Genomic DNA, 19642 nt, shown 5'->3' with positions numbered 1-19642 from the left:
TCGCCTAAAGGCCAATTTTAAATACTTTGGGAATAGTGGTGTGGATTCAGTCGCCTTTATGAATTCTATTACCAATAATACCTTTTCCTTCCCAGCAGTTTGACTATACTGAGCGCAGACAAATACTCCTGTGTTCTAGTCTCTGCTTGAAACTAGCTTTCTATGACTTAGAGCGCACAAATGAACTTCTCCTTGGCTTCAGAGTGGGTCTACTCCTCCCAACCTTGAGACATATCAGACCACGATGGTCGATATTCATTTACCCATTTGTATTAGTAAGAAGACTTTTCATAGTGAAAACTCATTAAGATTTATAAAGCCTCTATATTTGGGTTGACATCCTTAAGATTTATTTTTATTTTTAAATTCCTTCAGTGAAGGAAAAGTGAATTTTGGCTACTTTTATTTTAGGGGTGTTAGCCGAGTTTAGTCTTTTAAGACTCAGGCCCACAGTGAGTTAATTTAAATTTAGTGACTGGTAGTGAGTATCTGGTGACCTGCCGAATACCCTTTCTCCCAGCTCTGCTTGGTTTTACAGTCTGCTAAGTGGGAATCATAATACACATCTCCCAGGGCCTTTTCGTCTTACAGAAATGCAATCTTCATGGAATAATGTCCGAAAGATATGCTAAGGCTTTTAACAATGCCACTACAAATTATGATACATTTCTTCCTTTTCCTAGAACAGTATGCCCAAATAAGGCTAGATCAGTCATTTCCTTGCAAATGTGTGGCAGATTAAAAAGTATCCATATGCATGGTTAAATTTAATGGACTTTACCTTCACTTACAAAATCGTTAAATGTTCATCGGAACATTGATTCTATTCCATCTCTCGAAATATCACAGAAACCTTCAAAGAATGGATTGTCACACTCCCCCCTTTAACTATTTTTTCTAGATACTTCGGTATGTGTGTGTGTGTGTGTGTGTGTGTGTGTGTGTGTGTGTGTGTGTGTGCCCTTTAATTTTTAAAGATTTTTATCCAGGATCGGGGTGGGGGTGGGGGTTAAAAATCTCGTCTTGCGTTTTGGTGCCCCCTTCTTTGTCTGGGAAGCAGAGGGCTGGAATTCAGTTCGGACGGCCCCTTAAAGACCCAGACAGAGGACGCCTCTGGTTTCAGCAGCTCACTCCGCTGAGTTATTGATTGCAGGCAGCAACAATCCCTCCGGGTGATTTGTGTGGAAAGTGAATCCGCGCTGGCTGGGCGTTCACAGGGGCGCAACAGCCGCAACGCCATCCAATTATTGCCGGTCGTCCCCTCCAACACCGCTCTCCACCTATATACTCCTTTCTCTGCCCATCGCCGCTTCCCCCCACCCACTTTTCTCTGGAGCGGACCGACCTACCTACTCCAGCTCAGCCCGTCTCCGCTTCCCCCCACCCACTTTCCTCCGAGCGGACGGAGCCGAGGGGGCGGGGGCTCCCTCCCGGGAGTGTTTCTAGAGCTCCGAGGCAGCTAGTAGGGGGTGAGTGCGCCACGTGCGTGCGCCACGGGCGAGGAGGAGGCGGGCTCCGGGCCCTCCGGGGGCCTGTGGGCCTGGGTGCGCGGAGCGGGGGCGGGCTGTCTCGGCGGGGAGCGTGCCGGCTTGTGTCTTGAGGGGGATGTCACGGCTCGGGGGAAGGCGGCTGCTGGTTTGGCGGAGAGGCCGCGTGGTGGGCTGTGGAGAATGGGAGGAGGGCGCCACGGTGGTGGGTGGGCCCTAGAAACGCTCGGTGGCGGTGTTGGGGAGTTGCCGCGCTCATCTGGTTTGGGGATCGTGGGGCTATTTCCCCCAGGTTGGAGAAAGACGACCCCGGAGAGCTGGGGCTGAGTCCCGAGCCTGGCGCCCAGGAAACCCACCTACGCACGGTGCACAAAGCGGTGGCACGCGGTCGGCGTCCGGCGGCCCTGGCCGCCCCGAGTGCTCTGAGTGGTATGCGCGCCTGGGGGAGAGGGAGCGCGGCAGGCGCGGATCCGGCCGCCGCCCCTGGCCCGCCAGTCAGCCCGGATTTTCACCTGACGGACCAATAGGAAAGGACGCGGTCTCAGAGCTGGATTTTATAGCCCAATCTCTCAGGGTCTACACGATTATTTAAAAAAAACTAACAGCCAACTGCTGGCTCTGGTAGTTCAGCTGCCTCGTCGGTCTGTGCGCGTCTTGGCTAGGGAAAGGCCGCAAGCTACACGACAAATGGGAGTCTAGGGAGAAAACACACGAAACCCCCCAAACTTCCTTTCCGTTGCCGTCCCCTTTATTTGTTAGCACGTGAGAGCAGTGCCGGGGACTCTTGCAGAAATGCCATCACGAAATGCACATGTCTCGGCTGTCCTTTGATCTGCCTGTGGAGCTGTATCAAGGGCAGCAAGAGTGGTGGAAAGATCAATGCTCCAAAGGCATTGTCAAGTACTCGGCTGAATAAATCAAAGGTGTGAAGTGTTTATATTGTCATGCTCTTGAAGCTGTAAGCTGCTACCAATATGGTAGCCGCTAGCCGCCTATGGCTCTTTAAGCTTATTAGAATTACATAAAATTTAAAATTCAGTCCCTCAGTTATACTGGCCACATTTTAAGTGCTCGGTAGCCACAGGCAGCTAGCGGCTACCTTATTTGACTGCGAGATGTTGAACATTGCCATCATTGCATAAAGTTCTATTGGAATGTGCTGCTCTAGAGTTTTAAATGAATGCTGGTTAAAAAAAAAAGAAAGAAAGAATCTGCTTTATGATACCAGCCAAATTTTAGGACACTCTTGGCATTTGCATTTCCTGGCACCAGTGTGGAAAGTTTTAAAGTCAGAATTTCCGTATCTTCTTGCTGAAAGAGGTCTAGGGAACATTTAACACAAGCACCTAATTTTTCACAGGGAAAACAAGTGGGGCCCGGAGAAGTTAAGAGATGCACCCCCAAACGATGCCATAAATTTAGAAAAAAGATAAGGTCACCAGAGCGGGTCTATCTAGTACACTTTGCGCCAGACGAGGGCACCTTGCCTGGGGTTGGCTAAGGCAAATGAACCCTACAGAAAAGGGGCCTGATGGAAGATTTTCCACAGCAGTATCCTTTTAGAAGAGAAAATACTTCTAAGCACGCCTCTAGGAAGAAATTCTAGTAAGAATAAAGTGTGTGAGGGAATAGCACTGTCACCCAAACTAAAAATATATTATTGGTAGCGTCATAGTTTCGTATGACGTCTTCTCAAAGAGACTAGTTGGATTAACGTTCTTATTTATACTTAAAGAATTCTGAGGAAATGGAATTATCCTTTTAAAGTACGAGCTAAAAAGCACGCTTAAGGTGGGGGGGGGGGGGGAGTGTCAGGTGGGGGTTGTTACCAAAGCGTAGCTTCCTCAAATTCGATGAAGATGCTATCAGGTACAAGTTATGGAACCTCCCTTTGCTTCAGTTTCCCCATCTATAAAATGTGGAACATACTCTTAAACTTCGTTATGAGGATTAAATGAGCCACCCAACATACAGCACAAGACTGGAAATTGGCAAACTGTACTAAAAGCCATTCTTACTCTCCTGTGAAGAATTTCAACTTCTACACCATCAAGTTCAGGATGAGAACGTCGTCAGTTTTATTTTTAAGAGGTAGAGATCTCTTCAGTCCTAAAATTCCCTGACCAAAGGGATATAGGTTCTTATTTCCCTTTCATAGGCATGGCGTCTCTAGTATACTTCCAGACTTTCATTGTCTTATTTTATTATTATTATTTTTTGTCTTAAGGGATGCTTCTTTATACTTGTTAGCTGCTTGGTTGTTGAAAAGGCACTACAAACTCCAAGTCCATCCTCTTTCACCCTGGTTGACCTTTGGAATGCTGTTGTCAGCCAAGAAGACATTGATATCTTCAGTCTCCTGCTAGCTTGAATTCTTTAGGGCAGAGCCTGCTCAGATTATCTCCTGATGTCATTCCAAATGTCTGATGGCCATCTATGGCAACGGGGCTGGGCCGAGGCCTTCCGGGAAGGGGGGGGCCCATGGAATGCCTAATGGAGCATTCTGTTCAAGAGAGACCTAGAGGTTGTTCTCTCTTGGATGCATGGTCAACATTACAGCTATGTCTAGAGGCCTGTTTGCTGCTTCTGGCAAAACGGACGCCATAGACATTTTGCATTTTTGGTTTTAAATAAAATCCCACTTGGGATGTGTATGATTTCTATTGATTTCAATTGGTGTAAATATGTATTAAAGAAGAAAAAAGGACTCAGAAAGTGTTAACAGTTAACAATTTATATCTGGTATTTCCTATTCCTGCTAACTCTCCTTATTAAGAATACCAAAATAAGACAAAGAAATCTCGAAAGGAGAGAATAAAGCCACCTCACTGCAAAATGTACCTTGTTTTATTTATCTCTCTAGGTAATTTTCTGAAAGATGGTATTTTACTTAGTTGAGAGCTTTTAAAGTTACTTCTTAAATATTTTTTTACCTAAAATTTTAATCTAAGGAAAACAATACAATTTTTTTCAAGAAGACAAGATCATGCATAGATTAAATGCTTCCCAATCATACTAGATTTGAAAATAAGGAGATACGTAATTATATCCATATTCTAATTTACTAGGAAAAAAGAGAATTAATTATCGTTAGAGATGAAGTCTCTCTAAATTATTTTGGACTATGATGAAAATTAAAAGTAAAATGCAATAGAACTTTTAAATTTAAGTCAGGGCTTAACACTAGTTTGTTTTACCAGTATATTCTACTTCACTGTGACAAAGACCCAAACCAAAGAGGTCTGATTTCTTATAGATACTTTTTTTTTTTTACTAAATCTATAGTTAAGTATTTCAATGTGAATAATATTCATATTTGTAACACAATGCTATTTGTAGTATATGTGCAAAAATAATACTATCTTATTAGAATGACAGTTGAAAGAAATCAATTTAAAGTGCCTAAGATTTAATGGCCATTCGCTATTTGTTCGTCTTGTATTAACTGCTTTAATTGATTTAATTGTATTAATGGTTTTATAAACTTTTTTCTTTTTATCCAAACAACAACCTCTCAGATAGACACTACAGTTTTCTCCATTTTACATATTTTAACAACTTAAGTTTAAGGAGGTGAAATTACTTGCCCAGGGTCTAATAGGTCATAAGTGCCAGACAAAGGACATGAACCTAGGTTGGTTTGTTTCCACTAGATGCCCTTAGCTATGATGCTGTACTGCTTCCTTAGACTTACAACCTTTGCTCATTTAGGAGGATGATGATATCAGGGGTGATATAATCGATTTTTTTTCCCACCAGAAAATACTTCAGAAATACATGTCATAACGTGTGTCATTCTCTTTAAGGTAGACAGCTTAGGAGGTTGTTTGCTTATTTCAGTAATGATGTCTTTAGCATCGGTCGCTATAGAAATCTCTTTAGGGGTTTGCTATGCAGCCTTAACAGTTTGCTTGTTGGCAAATCATTATCATTAATGATGAATTTGTTGGTGAAACTAAATCCAAACCAAAAGTGGTGAACAAGGTGGCTTGATGGAAACTATGATGTGATTATAAAGCAGATTATTTGTTATCTGGCACAGAAATTGACACTAATTGTAGATACAAAAGGGGATTTACAATGGTATTTCTGATGTGAACGTGTAGCCTGTAAGGAGACATTTTGGCAAGTAACACTATTAAATCAGATACATTTTAAAAAAGTTACACTAATTCGAAGTTACACGTTATGTATGAACATCGTGGGAAACACCTTTTCAAGGAATGTTCAACAGGCAGAGAAGGGCAAATTGAGACCCTGGATTAGAATCCAGGCTCAGGCACTTAATAACCATTTGACTTGATTTTCTAAGTGCCCTTGTTATTAAATAGGGAAAGCGGCAGGATCTACACAGGATGATAATTTTGCCGAGAGGAGGTGTAGTCCTACCTAGTGCCTGGCATGTAGAAATTGCTCAATAAATGTTAGCTAATGTTATATTATTTCACTTTCAAGGACTGCTCCATGTTCCTGAAAAACATTTCAATGTCTCATTTATCTAATGATATTTTAGAAGATGTTTCCTTTTCTGTCAGCTTTCATGCTTAAAGCATTTTTTATTTCAGTATACGTCTTTTTATATTTGAAATAAATATACAACATTTAGGATAGTATGTTGATTAAACCAATATATTTTATACCAAGAAGGCTTACATTCTGGGGTTGCCAATTTATATTAGCCTTGTTTGGTATTCTTTTCAGAGAAACATATGTGTGTGTAAATGTTTGATTTTATCAGACTTTGCTCAGAATAAGGCTCCAAGGTTTTATTTTTTAGTTATGTCAGACATCTTCTAGACTGCTTATTGATGACATATTCTTCTAGACTGCTTATTGATGGCATACACTTACGCTTACTTTAAAGAGGCTTCCCATAAATACACAGAAGTAGTAGCTTCTTATTAAATCTGAGTTTTTAAGTGTTTTTAGTGTTTTAAGTGTGTGGTATAGGCAAAATTGTAAGGTTGCTGAAGTTTGTCTTTGTGTCACCAGCCTCCCTATACTCACCTTCAACTTGTCCTCTTTCACTCTGGCATACACCATTCACCCAGCAGCAATTTTTAAAATCAATAATAGCTCTTTATTGAGTGTCTCTGTCTCCTCACAGCCTTTAGCTGATGTGACCCACAAGATCCTTTGACTCCTCAGCAGCCTCTTTATGCTCCAGTCTTCTCCTGAACTATGTTCTATACAAGAAGCCAGCCACTCCAACAGTTTACCTCATGACACGCTCTCAGTGTGTTACTCCTTTCCGTGAACTTCTCTTCAGAAGTTTTCTGGAAGGAGTTCATTATCCAAAGGAGTATCCATCATTACACAAATTCCATACATTCCCTGCCCAGCTGGTCAGGAGATGCTCTAGAGAGGAGACTTTCCGAGTGTCTCAGGTCCCTCCCACTTTGCTGACATGTAAGTGAGCCCTGGGTGTAAGTGGGAAGCCTGGCTCTTACTTGAAGAAAAATTTTATTTTTTTGAAGAGATTGTGATCGGAGGATGAATTCTCTATGAGCAAAGTATCGTGATGCTCCTTGAAAATTTTCTACTTATTTTTTTTAAGAGATATAATAACACTTTAGTACCTGTTGTTCCAGGCTCTTTTCCTGTTCTCTCTTTGCACAGGAGGCACACAGTGGCTGCATGTCCCTTGTGCCATAGCTACTCCCTTCTGCCCCCAAAAGTCATCAGAGGTGTAATTAGTGACTATTTCTCCAAAAATGTCTTGAAGGGGATATACGAACCCTGTGATGAGAATGTGTTTTGCTCCCTGGATGAAGGTTAGAATCTGGAAGGGGTAGAGAGAGGTTCAGGGTTGGAGGACAAAATACATTCTGCCCTTTATCACTTCTATGAAATCACAGATAAAGCATCTTCCTATAGGCAGAGATGAATCATGTAAATTAAATATTTCCCAACTTTGTATGGCATGAAACCTGTAAATATGGAACATCCATATCAAATGTACTTTATATTATATTCTGAAGAAATTAATAAATGAAGAAATTTGATTCTAAGTGAAAGATTTTGAGCACTATTTAAAGAAGGGTAAGTAGGAAACATTCTACAATCTTCTTTTTTTATTCCCTTTGACCCCTTTAGCAATAGCAAAATAGCTAATCAATAGATTTAATTCTGTCTTTTCCATGTCGATCCCTTTTGTCCTTCATCTTTTCTGCTCCATCTTTTCATTTTCAGTTGTAAATTTTTTATTTTCAGTTGTAAGGTCAGTATAGCCATAAACACACACACACACACACACTCACATAAACACACACCACTGGTTATTAACAATCAAAATTTTTTTTCATGCTTTGGAAAGTTACATTTTCTATTTCAGAATCATGGAATATTATTAATAATACTTTCCTATTTATTTGAATAACTTCAAAATAAAAAAAACTGCTAACAAGGGAACTTATTTCTAAATAATTGATGATGTGTGCTACAGATAATATGGTCATAGAAGAGTTTTTATGATTTTTTTGTTATTAATCACTATAATTACTCTGATTACAATAATGATTAACTCACAGCAAATAAGGTATGTGCTTGTGCTCTTTATCTATTTTTGAAGGATTTATGTTCATCCATCTACACATTCCACACATTCTCACCTCATCCTTGCGTACCTGTGAGATTCTAGTTTGGGTAGTGTATGGCCACGGAACAGTTTGCACACTGGAGAATAAAGCCTGTGGGTTCCCTTACATTATTGCTGGGCCTTAGCCTTCTAAACTCCCTGGGTCAGGGATGATCATCTGAGTTTTCTAAAACTTGAATGTATTTGCTTATATACTTCTCATAAAAAGCACTGTCTGTGCTATTTTTAAATGACTTTTCTGAAGAGTCAATTCAAGCCATTTTTCATATTTCAAGTCATTTTATTTAGTGCCTGAAACTCAAGTAGAACTTGAGAATGATTTTTGGCCTATCTCTAGTGTTGGGTGAAATTTATCGTTTGCCAATCTACATAAAAATAATTAAACTATTTAAGTGCAAATGTAACTGACAGTAAATAAAAATGGACATAGAACTTCTGTGGCTGTATCCATATGCTTCCTTTGATCTCTCGGGACCTGAGATCACTAGGTGCTGGTTTTCTTGCTCCCGAAGAGCAAGAGAACCAACCCTCTTGAAGAAGGCTCTAATGAGGACTGAACAATCTACCACAATTTTCTTGTTCTAGAGAACAACTTTTCAGAGGGCCTCAGATTTGCTCAGATTCCTAGGCTTCACCTCAGATCCCCTGAGCAAGAACCTCAGGAATCTGCATAGTAACTAGCTCCTCAGGTGTTTCTTACGTTTATTTTGTTTGCAGCCACTGCCTAAGGGTGAGGGTGATGATAAGATCTGCAAAGTCTTCTAATTCCATAACCTTCTCCATTATTTGTTCCCACACTCTCAACTAATCTTAAATTTTATGGAACCTTTAAATTAGTGAACACCTTTCAAAATAGTAACAATGAGAGGTCAAAATTATAGGAATCTTTCTTTCTTTTGCCTCCCTTTGCTCATGTTGTAAACAATCAAAAAAGACATGCCCTGTATATTCTGCCCATTGTGATTAGAAAACCCATTAAGCAATATGGGGACCTAATACTTTCAAATTTCTGTGCCTTTCTTCATCTTTACATATCTGAGGGGTAGTGCTTATCTTTTCTGGATGAACTGTGCTCTTAGATCCTGGTATCTTAGCAAAACCTGTAAAATGGGTTTCAGATCCAGTGACCTCTACCGTTAGTGACACCTGAGCTGCGAGCACATTCCTATTTCAATAAGCCTAGATTCCCTGCAACCACAATCACAATCCCTGTTCACAATCACGTGAGAAATGTGGCTTTTCACTAAAAAGATTTTCAACTAAAACAAATATTCCTTATGACCTTGATAAGTACCTTTGCCTGCCATGCAATCTTATAGGGCCTTCACACCATTGCCATCCCAGGCAACATGGGGATCCCTGTTCCCAGCCTTTTAACTTCTCTGCATAGCCAGCTGCTGCCATTAACCTCTCTTGGATCCAGATATTTTTAACACTCCAGGTTAGGGGTTCTCTGATGAGCCTGTTTCTTGTTCCAGCATTTTTCTGAGATGAACAAACATGTTCTCAAGCTGGCTTACAGCACCAAGTGTGGTGAATACATACATATATATATATGTATATATATATATATATATATATATATATATATATATATATAATTTTTCATTTTTTAAAATGTCCCATTTTATAAAACTAAAAACATTAAATGGCGATTAAGTTTGTTTGTGTCAACTCAGCCTTATAGATTGTACTGAAAACTTCAAAGCTATGTGTGATAATATAATTTTGAGGGTGAGGCCTTTCATATTTTGCTACTGGGGTACCTAAGTGGGAAAAAATATGGCTAGCTGATCAGTCATGTATTATGAAATGATTTTGTCTTCGCTACTCATCTCAGAAGCTAAAAACTGGTGCTAGTTTTAATTATTTGGAATGCGGCTGTGTGGTGGGCTTCTTCAGCAGTAGGGAGGGGGCAGGGCATGCCAGTGGAGACAGGAACCCACGAATATTGTGCAGAATCCTTTTGGGACTTCACATGAAGCAGCGGTAATACCTTTTTACTGGATAACTAGAACTGTTTTTGCGATGATTTACACATAGCCCAGCAAAGAGTCACATCCATTTGGTATCCTCCCCGAGATTACATGACTTGTTTCCAGTCACAAAATTACTGAGCAGTGAAATAGAGATTACAGCTCACAGCTGCCTACTTCTGCTCTGGTGTTCTTTGGACAGTACTCTTCAGCTCTAACAAGAAAACACTTAAGATCTTTCAAAGGCAAACGAGAAACAAGTCATTCACGTTCACTAACACCCCTTTGAGATGTAGGGAGATGACTGGATTTATTTAAAAGTCTTATGATTTTGCATATTTTGCTTTGACACCCCTGCCTTTCACAATTGTTAGAAATGGACATCATTTACTGATTATTTTGCTTTGCATACTGTTGTTGCATATTGTTAAATGATTTGCTGATTAATAACTAATGTTGATTTGGACTAAATGTAATGGAATAAGCAAATACGTTTGTAAAATTAGATATATTGTATAATTTAGTTGCTAATTGGTATCATAGAGCTGTTGGAGGTTATTTTAGACCAATCCCTTGCAGGGAAATCCTGTCCACGATTTCCTCCCATATCCTGTAGCAATGTTTTAAGACCCCCTCCCCCGTTTAAAAAAATTCATTTGCTTGTCCGGGCTTTAAAGCAAACACTTCTCACAGGCAGATACAGCTCCAAAGCTCTGGGTTAAAATAAATCCTTTTAAATTCAGAACATGGTAGTTATCTCCTAAATGATTTCTTTTCTAGAGGGTCAGAAAAGAATAAAGTATTTAGTGTGAATATATTTTCATGACCTTGATCGAATCCATATGATGTGCAGCATTGTCAACACAATATATTATAGCAATATAAGATATTAATATAATAATTATTTGAATAAATATCAGATACTTATATTAATACAGGATTATTGAGTCATAGAATTTCTGAGCTGTTTGGAAACACTTGCTGATGAGCCCTCTGGGGTCTAGAAGGTTTTGTAATTAACACACATACACCACACACACACACACACACACACACACACACACACACACACATGTGTGCTAGTTCATTGTTGAGTCACTTATATGAACTGTTTAATATGTTCTGTACTTAGGTAATGTGCGTATGCTTATGCTTTGGTACATTTGGTATTTTTAATTATTTTCTAATATTTCAAAAAATTTTCAACCTGAACTTCTGATTTCTGTGTTCATTTTCTAAACATATACATTGTCATTGATTATTTTTTATTTCTGCTGTTGCATATACACCATAAATATTTTCAGTTTGGAAATCAGTTTAAATAGCAAAGAGAATCTAAAAAAGAATTTGTACTATAGATATTTTAATGTGTTTATGTTCTTTTTTTAAAAGCAACATTTTAATATGCTCCGATAAAACTGTATTTCTCTAATAAGGTATTAAGTCTGGTGGCTGAAAATAGTTCCCCAAAGGAATGTCACTCACATTAATTTTCCATGTGCTCTCTTTTACTTATAGTTTCATTGTCCACATGTTTAAAGTCTAAGAGAAAAAAAAAATCTCTGGATATGAAGTTGGGAGATAGATCCAAGTCTACATCTACGTCCTCATGTTGGTGACCTTGGGTAAATTTTATTTTTGTGCTTCCATTTCATTTTTTTAAAAACGAGTAGTTGAAAGCATCAAAGACTCTTTCCCACAATTCAAACACTCCATGAGCTCAAAAGATTTGATTGAAAGAAATGTGTGGGCATCATTACCTGACTGCCCAGTATTTTCATGGTCACACACTTGTTCCGTATATCTGAAGTCCCTTTAAGGAAGTTAACTCTTTGTAGGTGTGAGATAGGGTCATCAAGAGAAGTGGGGTAAATAGAAAAGGAAGGGGAAATAAATTAATGACAAAGACAGAATGATAGGTGGTGGAAATGATTCCCTTTTTACTTCTTTATATCTATGGTCTAGTTATTCCTGTTTGAAAACCTTACTGGCACCAGGTATTATCAACAGGGATGAGTAATATGTAATTTTTATCTTTACTGGGTTACATTTGGCCCACAGACAGTTGACAGCTGTCAGTCAGGTGGCTGGTCAATGAGGAGATACATGTAAAGCTGCCAAAGTATTTTTGTTTCTTTAAATACTTATAAGTAAACCATTTTAGTTGGAAGCTTCATTGTCCTGAAATTAAATAGGTTGATATTCACAATATAATTTGTTGAAGTTAGCTGCTGGGAAAACCAAAATTTTCCCTGCAAATATATGGGTAAACAAAATGTTTTTCAAATGTCTTTCTGAAACAGGAGAATAATTAATTTTTCTCTACTATAAATAGAAAAGGCCATCCTTAAGATTTGAAGATACATTACAAATAAGGCTTAAAATTTAAAAAAAGTTTTTAAATTAAACTTTTAGTACACATATGAGTCAATGCAGCATTCAGTCATAATTTCTGACTAAGACTTATTAAAAGAAACCATTTCCTTACATTGAGGGGGTTGGTATAGGTATTTTTGTGACACAAGAGTTGAGGGTTTACCAGAAAGGACGAACGTGTACCTGCATGTTGATCTAGGAATTAAAGCTTCTTTTCATAATTACAGGAAAAAAAACCATGGAAGTTTAGATTACGCTCACAGTTCAGGGCATGGTTAAAATGACAAGTTTTGGTTATTTAGAAATATTTGGGTTATACCTAATATTGTTTCTAATAGGTTCAGTCACACTTAAATAATTCACAAGAGTCATAAAAAAGAGATTGGAAGAAGATTTTGTATGGCTTATATTTAGTGTTCATGACAAACAGTATATTAATTATAGTCCATATAGTAATGCACATGAACACTTAACGAATGTAATTCTAAAGTTGACTTAAGAGTGGATATTCAGTGTTGCAGTAGTTGTCTCTAAAAGCAAATGCTCTGATTCTTTAGGAATATAGAGTTTAGAATATAGAATATAGAGTTTAGAATCTAGAATCTAGAATCTAGAATATAGAGTTTAACAGACTAGATAAATATCAAGTGCATGCAGTACATACTCATTTTTTAAGAGACTAATGAAGTTATCTAAAAAGTGCAGTGACTGGAGTTACTTAGGTGCCAGAATCAATATAATGAAGATGATAGAATATCACACAAAAATAGCAGTTTGACACCACACTATATTCCTTTTTAAAAAATAAAATATACTTTACTTTTATGAACCATATTCTGCATGTAATAATTTACAATGAAAATCAGACTTGGGTTTTACTTTTTAAATTATGTTTTAAAAATATTAGATTTTTTGGGTGGGAGGATCATTTCCGGTAATTTTTTAAACCGCAAATAGTTAATAATTTTAAAACGGCAATGAAGTCAGTCTAAAAGAGTATGATACTTATAAATTTGTGGCTAATCCATATCATCATTGATTTGAAAATTGTTTTAGATGAAGTGGTCATTAAAAAAAGTCAGATCTTATTATTTTCCTACTATAGAACTATGTATTAAGCATGTAGATTGAAAATTATTATGAGATCATCAGAATAAAACAATTGCCTCATAATATTAGTAATTTATACTGGCAGGAGCCTTTCTCTTCTTAAGCACCAGTTCTACCCCCCACAGCCCAGAAAATTGATTTTATGGCTGATAATTTATAGCATTCTTGATCAGTGTATGCTGTGTGTCGTTTACATTCATTAGCCCATGTTGCTTGTGAATATGGAATTTGGTTGTTAAAATGGTTTCATATGTTTACTATGTATAGTCTTTAGCTTTGAGCTCCTTACTTGCTTAAATAAATGTTTTCAATTTGTATAACACAACAATTTGTAGAGAAATGCTGTGAATCATAGTTAAAAGAATGAGTCCTTGAAATAGAATCATTTTTTAAAAATATATCCTGACATGTGGTCTTATTTTTCCATGTTTTGTATTAATTAAAATCCTATTCTGAAAAAAAATATTTTTGCCTAAACTTTTGAATTCACAAAATAAAAATACCAAATATATAAATGTACTAATTTTGGAAATCAGTGACGTAAAAACATGCTTTAGTAATGTCTTCGATGTTTATTCCAAAGATTTTTCTCCAAAGAAACTCTTTGTAAAGTAATGAGAAAATGTTGCCACTTTTAATTATTAAATATTCTATGCAATACATGTTTTTAAATTGCATTATAAATAAAATTCATTTCATATTCTCTTTAATCATATTCCTGTCACATGCACCCATAAAAAATAGTAGCGCATGAAACGTTTGAAAAGAGCATGTACCATTTCACATTTTTATTTGATTTATTGAAAAATAACATTTTATTAGGAATAGATTATGACAGAATTAGATAAAAAAGAGATGAAATGTTATTTATGTGTTTGTTTTAATAGTCCAATAGCATATGTGTAATTACTTCTGCATCTTTCAAATATTGGAGATAGTAATGAAAGAGACCGACATTCAAAATATAAAGTATTTCCTATAAAACTTTTTTTGAATGTAAAAAATTGTCAAATGGTAGCAGCTCTACTTTCTACACCAGGCAAACCCACTGTTGAGTTAGTTGGCTCTGATTCCAGTGGGTCTCATCAGCTTTCTGAATGTAGGTTCCTCAGCAGTGCCTCTTCCAAGATAACAAAATCAACTTTTAAAGATTAAAAAATATATTTTGGCAATTGAAACTCACCAGTGCCTTTCTGCTTCTCCAGGAAGTTGTACCCTTCAGCACCTGCTGAGGGCTTTGTTGTCCAAACTCTGACAGGTAAAAAAATTCCTGTAGAATAAAGCCAGACCAGCTGGCTTTGAAGAGAAACCCCCCAGTTTGGGCTGCGCTTGTCTCTTCTCCTTTTCTATGAAGACCCAGGCTTTCCCCCCTTGATCGTCAAGCCGTAAGATGCGTGATCCCTGTGCACAAGTGTCTGGCAGGCCGAGGTGCACCTGTTCCTGTCACTCTGGGGTAAATTTAGCTGTAAAGGTATCACTGACAACCAGACCTTTGTCAGTGTTGGCAAAAGAACACAGAATTGCTTCGCTCCCCTCCCCCTTCCAAGCCCCAATGCTGCTAGTTCAAATGGAAAATATCAAATTGGAAGTCTATCCAAAAATCATTCCCAAAAAATGAGATTGCTTTCATATGGTAAAAAAGTAAGTTTCCTCATTTCACGCAGACTTTAAAATTACATTTCCAAGAATAATCTTGGAACAAGACAAGTTTTTGTTCAATTAATTGTGGCTGGAAACTTTTTAATGGAAACATAGCACACACTTACTTCATTTCAGATTATTAAATTGTGTTAAGCCTTAAAGTTAGTTGCCATTCTTTGCTGTAGCTCATTTGTTCTTTTCAATCCAGAGAAATATTAGAACGTTAAAACTTATCACATAGGAGGGTTTAATCATCCTACCAAAATTAGACAGCATGTAGCTCTGAAAGACTGAATGTCAAATTGTGTGCTCGTAGCCCTTAAACTACTGAGAATCTAGGACCCCACTACTACATTTAAAATGACTGTTCATGTTTGTGGAAAACCGTGGACGTTTAGGAACTGGTAAAGCTAGAGGTCTCTTACTCTTTGATTAAGGTAAGGACATTTATCATTTATGTAAATTTTTTAGATTAATTGCTGTACTGACAGTTTGAGAACAATTCCTTTTGAAGGAAAATGGAGAGGCAGGCAGTGTTCATTGCTATGTCCGGCATAAATATAGTAGTTAACATATATAAAGTAGCCCAAAGAGTATTGTGTTTAGCCAAAGCATTCTGAGCTTCTCTTTAATAATTATGATTTCTTAAGTGGTGTTAAAAAGAATTGTGCAAAGTACCTGTTCTACCATATTATTGCTGTTTACAAGGGCTGGGTGTGATGAGAAAAAGAAATCTGGGTCAAAATAAAAAATGCTTTGTAAAATAAACAAAGTTCCTATTTACTTACTATGTATAAACAGCCACTCACCAAGCCTCATTTCTCCGCAGGGCACCACTTTCAGATAAAAACATAGACCTGAATGGCATCATCCAGTATCCAAGGAAACCATGTAAGTACCTCTCTCACTGTGTACTTCTCTTATTCAGGGTTTAAAAGCTAGCTGAGTACTGAATAAGTGAGTGTTTTTATTTAATAATTATACGGGAGGTACTTTTTAGGAGCTTGCTAAAAAGAAACAGGTTCTTGATTGTTATGTGCGTCATAACAAAACCCTTATGTTTTTCATCATGTTTCATAAAATTGTGTGTTTAGTCGCAATCTCTCCATCAATTCTCATTCTTAGGTACAAAACAGCTACTCAAAGTCATAATGAATTGAGAGTTTCAAACTTTTCCAAGACCCATTAGTGTCTGAGAAACAATGTTTCAGAGGCCTTGTGCCAGGAGTAGTGACCTAATTGTAATAAACACTTTTTAAATTTTACAAATTAAGAAAAAACTGATTGGAAAATAGTAGTTTATTGGTAAACATTTATAACAGTTGATTCGGTTTTAGACTTCCTTAGGGAGCGAGCAACTGAGCAAAAAGGTGAAGTTACAGATTTAAACAATGTAAAGAATCCTGACAACAAGTGTAATTTTTAAGATGTGAAAAATCTGTTTGCAGAAAGGGTTGGAAAGTTGGCATATTGTGTTCTTTATTTTTGTTTCCCCTAACTCATTAGTTTGTAGCTAATTTCTGTAGCTAATTTTAGCATTCTAATTAATTTTCAGAACCATGGAATCTACTGAATCTACTGTAGAAATTGTTTCCAAACAACACACTATTCTGGACAAAGATCCACTTTATAAATATTTGGAATATTCTACTAAGTATTTCTTTACTTGGACTTTATTATTTTTTTTCTTATTTGCACTCTGTACTTTTAAAGTCAAATTATTTTCAATACTAAATAATTATTCATTTTCATTTACTTTTGTGAAAATACTTAAAACTCTATACTTATGTAATTATTGACTGCTTTTTTTTTTATCATCTGGATTAGCTATGTGGTTTATCTAGTCTTTTTTTTTCTTTTCCATCTAGTCTTTTAAGTATAGACATACTACTTTTCATCAAGGTTTTCAGGAGTTGCATTTAAATGTTTCAAGTTTAGCTCTGTTGTTTGGAAGTTTTTCATACTATTTTCATGTATTTTTGTTACTCTTGTATTTCTGTCTTTCCTTTGCAGCATGGTTCTTTACTAAGCGTAAATGGTAGAGATGATCTCACTCAGTTTCTCTGCTGAATTAGACAGACCCTTCCTATTCAATGTCTACCTGCAGGAGCATTTCACTTTCCCACATGACAGTGTGGTATTAGTTATGCCTTTCTATGTTCCTGTCTGCTTACATATGTTACAAAATGCATCTTTCTGAACTGACAGATGAGAAGTTGTGTTAGACTAAGGAATTTGCTGGTACTTTGGAAGGGTGTAAGAGCCTCCTCTCCTGGTAGGAGGACCTGGCTAGGAAATGAGTTTTCTTACGCTAGATAACAAACTCTACAAGTGTGTAGTTTGAGGCATTAGGTATTGCCCTCTAAACAGGAATTCCTTGCCACAAAATAAAGGCTCGGCTATCGCTGGGTAAACTTGGAAGCAGAGCAGGGTTAGAATAGATCTTTATAAAGAAAGAAAAGGTGAATCAGAAGGGAAGAACACTGGCTAATGCCATAATTCCCTATCTTGAGCAAGTGGAATCTTTTGAAATTCCATTCTCCTTATATAGCAAGAGTAGACAAAAAAAGTCTATATTGCAATGCTTGTGGCACAATTTTAAGTATTTGCATGAGAGTATAGATTTTCGGAAAAACTGTTTAAATGTTATAGGTTTAATTCAGCCTCCTATACCAAAGGAGAAATGACTTGGTAGAAATAAGTTGATACATGCACATCCTTTCCTCAGTAATGTTTTCTCCAACAAACGCTAACAATGAGTGAGTTCTCATTACTCATTAAGAACTTTTTGAGATGATGGACATTGCTCTATATCTGCACTGTCCAGGATGGTTACCAGTAGCAGTGTTTGAAATGTGGCTAGTACAATGGAAAACCTGAATTTTAAACATAATTTAAATTTAATTGATTTAAATTTACTTAGTGACTAGTGGTGACATAATGACTAGTGGCTGGTTACTATACTGGTATTTTGCTTTTATCAGAAATTAAAATACAGTCCTGTGAAGAATTTCTAATCTTTTGGTATCCTATCATACAATATATCATTTTTTATATTTACTTTAATATTTGAATTATCATTGCAGTGGAATTTCTTTATAACACTTTCTGAGAGATGAATGTTTTTAATACTGTTGATGGGAAGACATTATAACTTTGTTTTATAAGCCTGGGTAGCAACTTTCAAAATGGACATTATAAACAAGACTGTGTCTAAAAAGAAGAACACTCTACTGAACATTCTAACAATGGTGGTAAGTATTTCCAAAAGTTCAGTTACAATTTCTGTAATACATCTTGCAGTACAAAATGTAACCAGTCTACAAAAATGCTCACTAGCCTTGTGTCCCCAAAGCTGACTGTGCTTTCAAAGCACACATCAGATTTTAAATCATATCTTAAAGCCATGCTCCCATGGCTTTTTCAGCATTTAGTAAAAGTGAACATTAGGATGCATCATGATATTTTAATAATATTACTAGTACAGTAACATTATAGACAGAATTATTAGCTAAAAGTATACCAAGAATTTAAAGTTTACAGCGATTTAAAATAAAATATTTATTTTGTGTGTGAGAGAGAGAGTGTGTGCGCAAGTGAGGAAGGGGCAAAGAGAGAGGGGGGACAGAGGGTCTGAAGAGGGCTCTGCACTGATGGCAGAGAGCCCGATGTGGGGCTCAAACTCACGAACCACAAGATCATGGCTTGAGCCAGAGTCAGACCTTCAACCAACTGAGCCACCAAGGTGCCCCAATGTTGATTTTTTAAAAGAGTCCGCACATCAATTCATTTCAAGAAATGTAGGATATAGGTTATTTGTGGGATATTGAACTAGAGACCATGAGGAATTTTTTTTTAAATGGAAGATGTAGCATTCATCTTTTTAGGAACTCCATTTATTGGATTTGGGTATCTCCTTTTGGATGGTTAGGATTCAGATAAGAGGAGAGAGGAGACTTTTTTTGTCACAACCTTGCACAAGCTGCTTACCGTGTCCCTCCCACTGCAAAACAACCAGATTCTAGAAAAATACACTTTCTAATGAATTATTTGAATGAGAAAAAATTTTTGGACAGTTCCCTGATCTCAAAACCAAAAACCTGAACTGTGTGAATGAAAGGTGGAATTGCGACAGTGAGCAAATGGGAAATGTGGGCATGGCAAGGCTGGACTGGATGAGCTGTGTTGTTAGGGGTGCTTCTGGGAGGATACCAGTCATATGCTCTGTTAGACTTCTCATAAGCCAGCCTTCTTAAAACAACAGGAAGATGTGGCAACCACATCTATAGACCCAGTTTTTTGGTCTCCTTTGATGTCCTTGAGTGTCCTCAGTTAGGTAGTCAGCCACTTGCATACTGTCAGGTCTATTTTCAGAAAGAAGGTCTATCCTTGCTTAAAAGCCAGTGTTCTATGTGGAGAAAATATGGTCTTCAATTACGGGAATGCTGCAAATC

At 37.2% G+C, this 19642-nt stretch overlaps 1 long non-coding RNA gene across 1 annotated transcript in view; it reads left to right on the top strand.

Moving 5' to 3' along the window:
* Window positions 1–1094: 1094 nt before the first annotated feature.
* The window catches only part of LOC132681190 (uncharacterized), a 121519-nt gene continuing 102971 nt past the window's right edge, over window positions 1095–19642 (top strand). The window contains exons 1-3 of the long non-coding RNA XR_013556123.2: window positions 1095–1469; window positions 11580–11686; window positions 16018–16079. This is a non-coding gene — a long non-coding RNA (uncharacterized LOC132681190). The remainder of the gene's footprint in view (window positions 1470–11579; window positions 11687–16017; window positions 16080–19642) is intronic.

Source organism: Panthera onca, chromosome A1 (assembly GCF_046562875.1).
Source record: "Panthera onca isolate mPanOnc1 chromosome A1, mPanOnc1 haplotype 2, whole genome shotgun sequence".
NCBI lineage: Eukaryota > Metazoa > Chordata > Mammalia > Carnivora > Felidae > Panthera > Panthera onca.
This window is presented reverse-complemented; position numbering and strand designations above follow the sequence as displayed.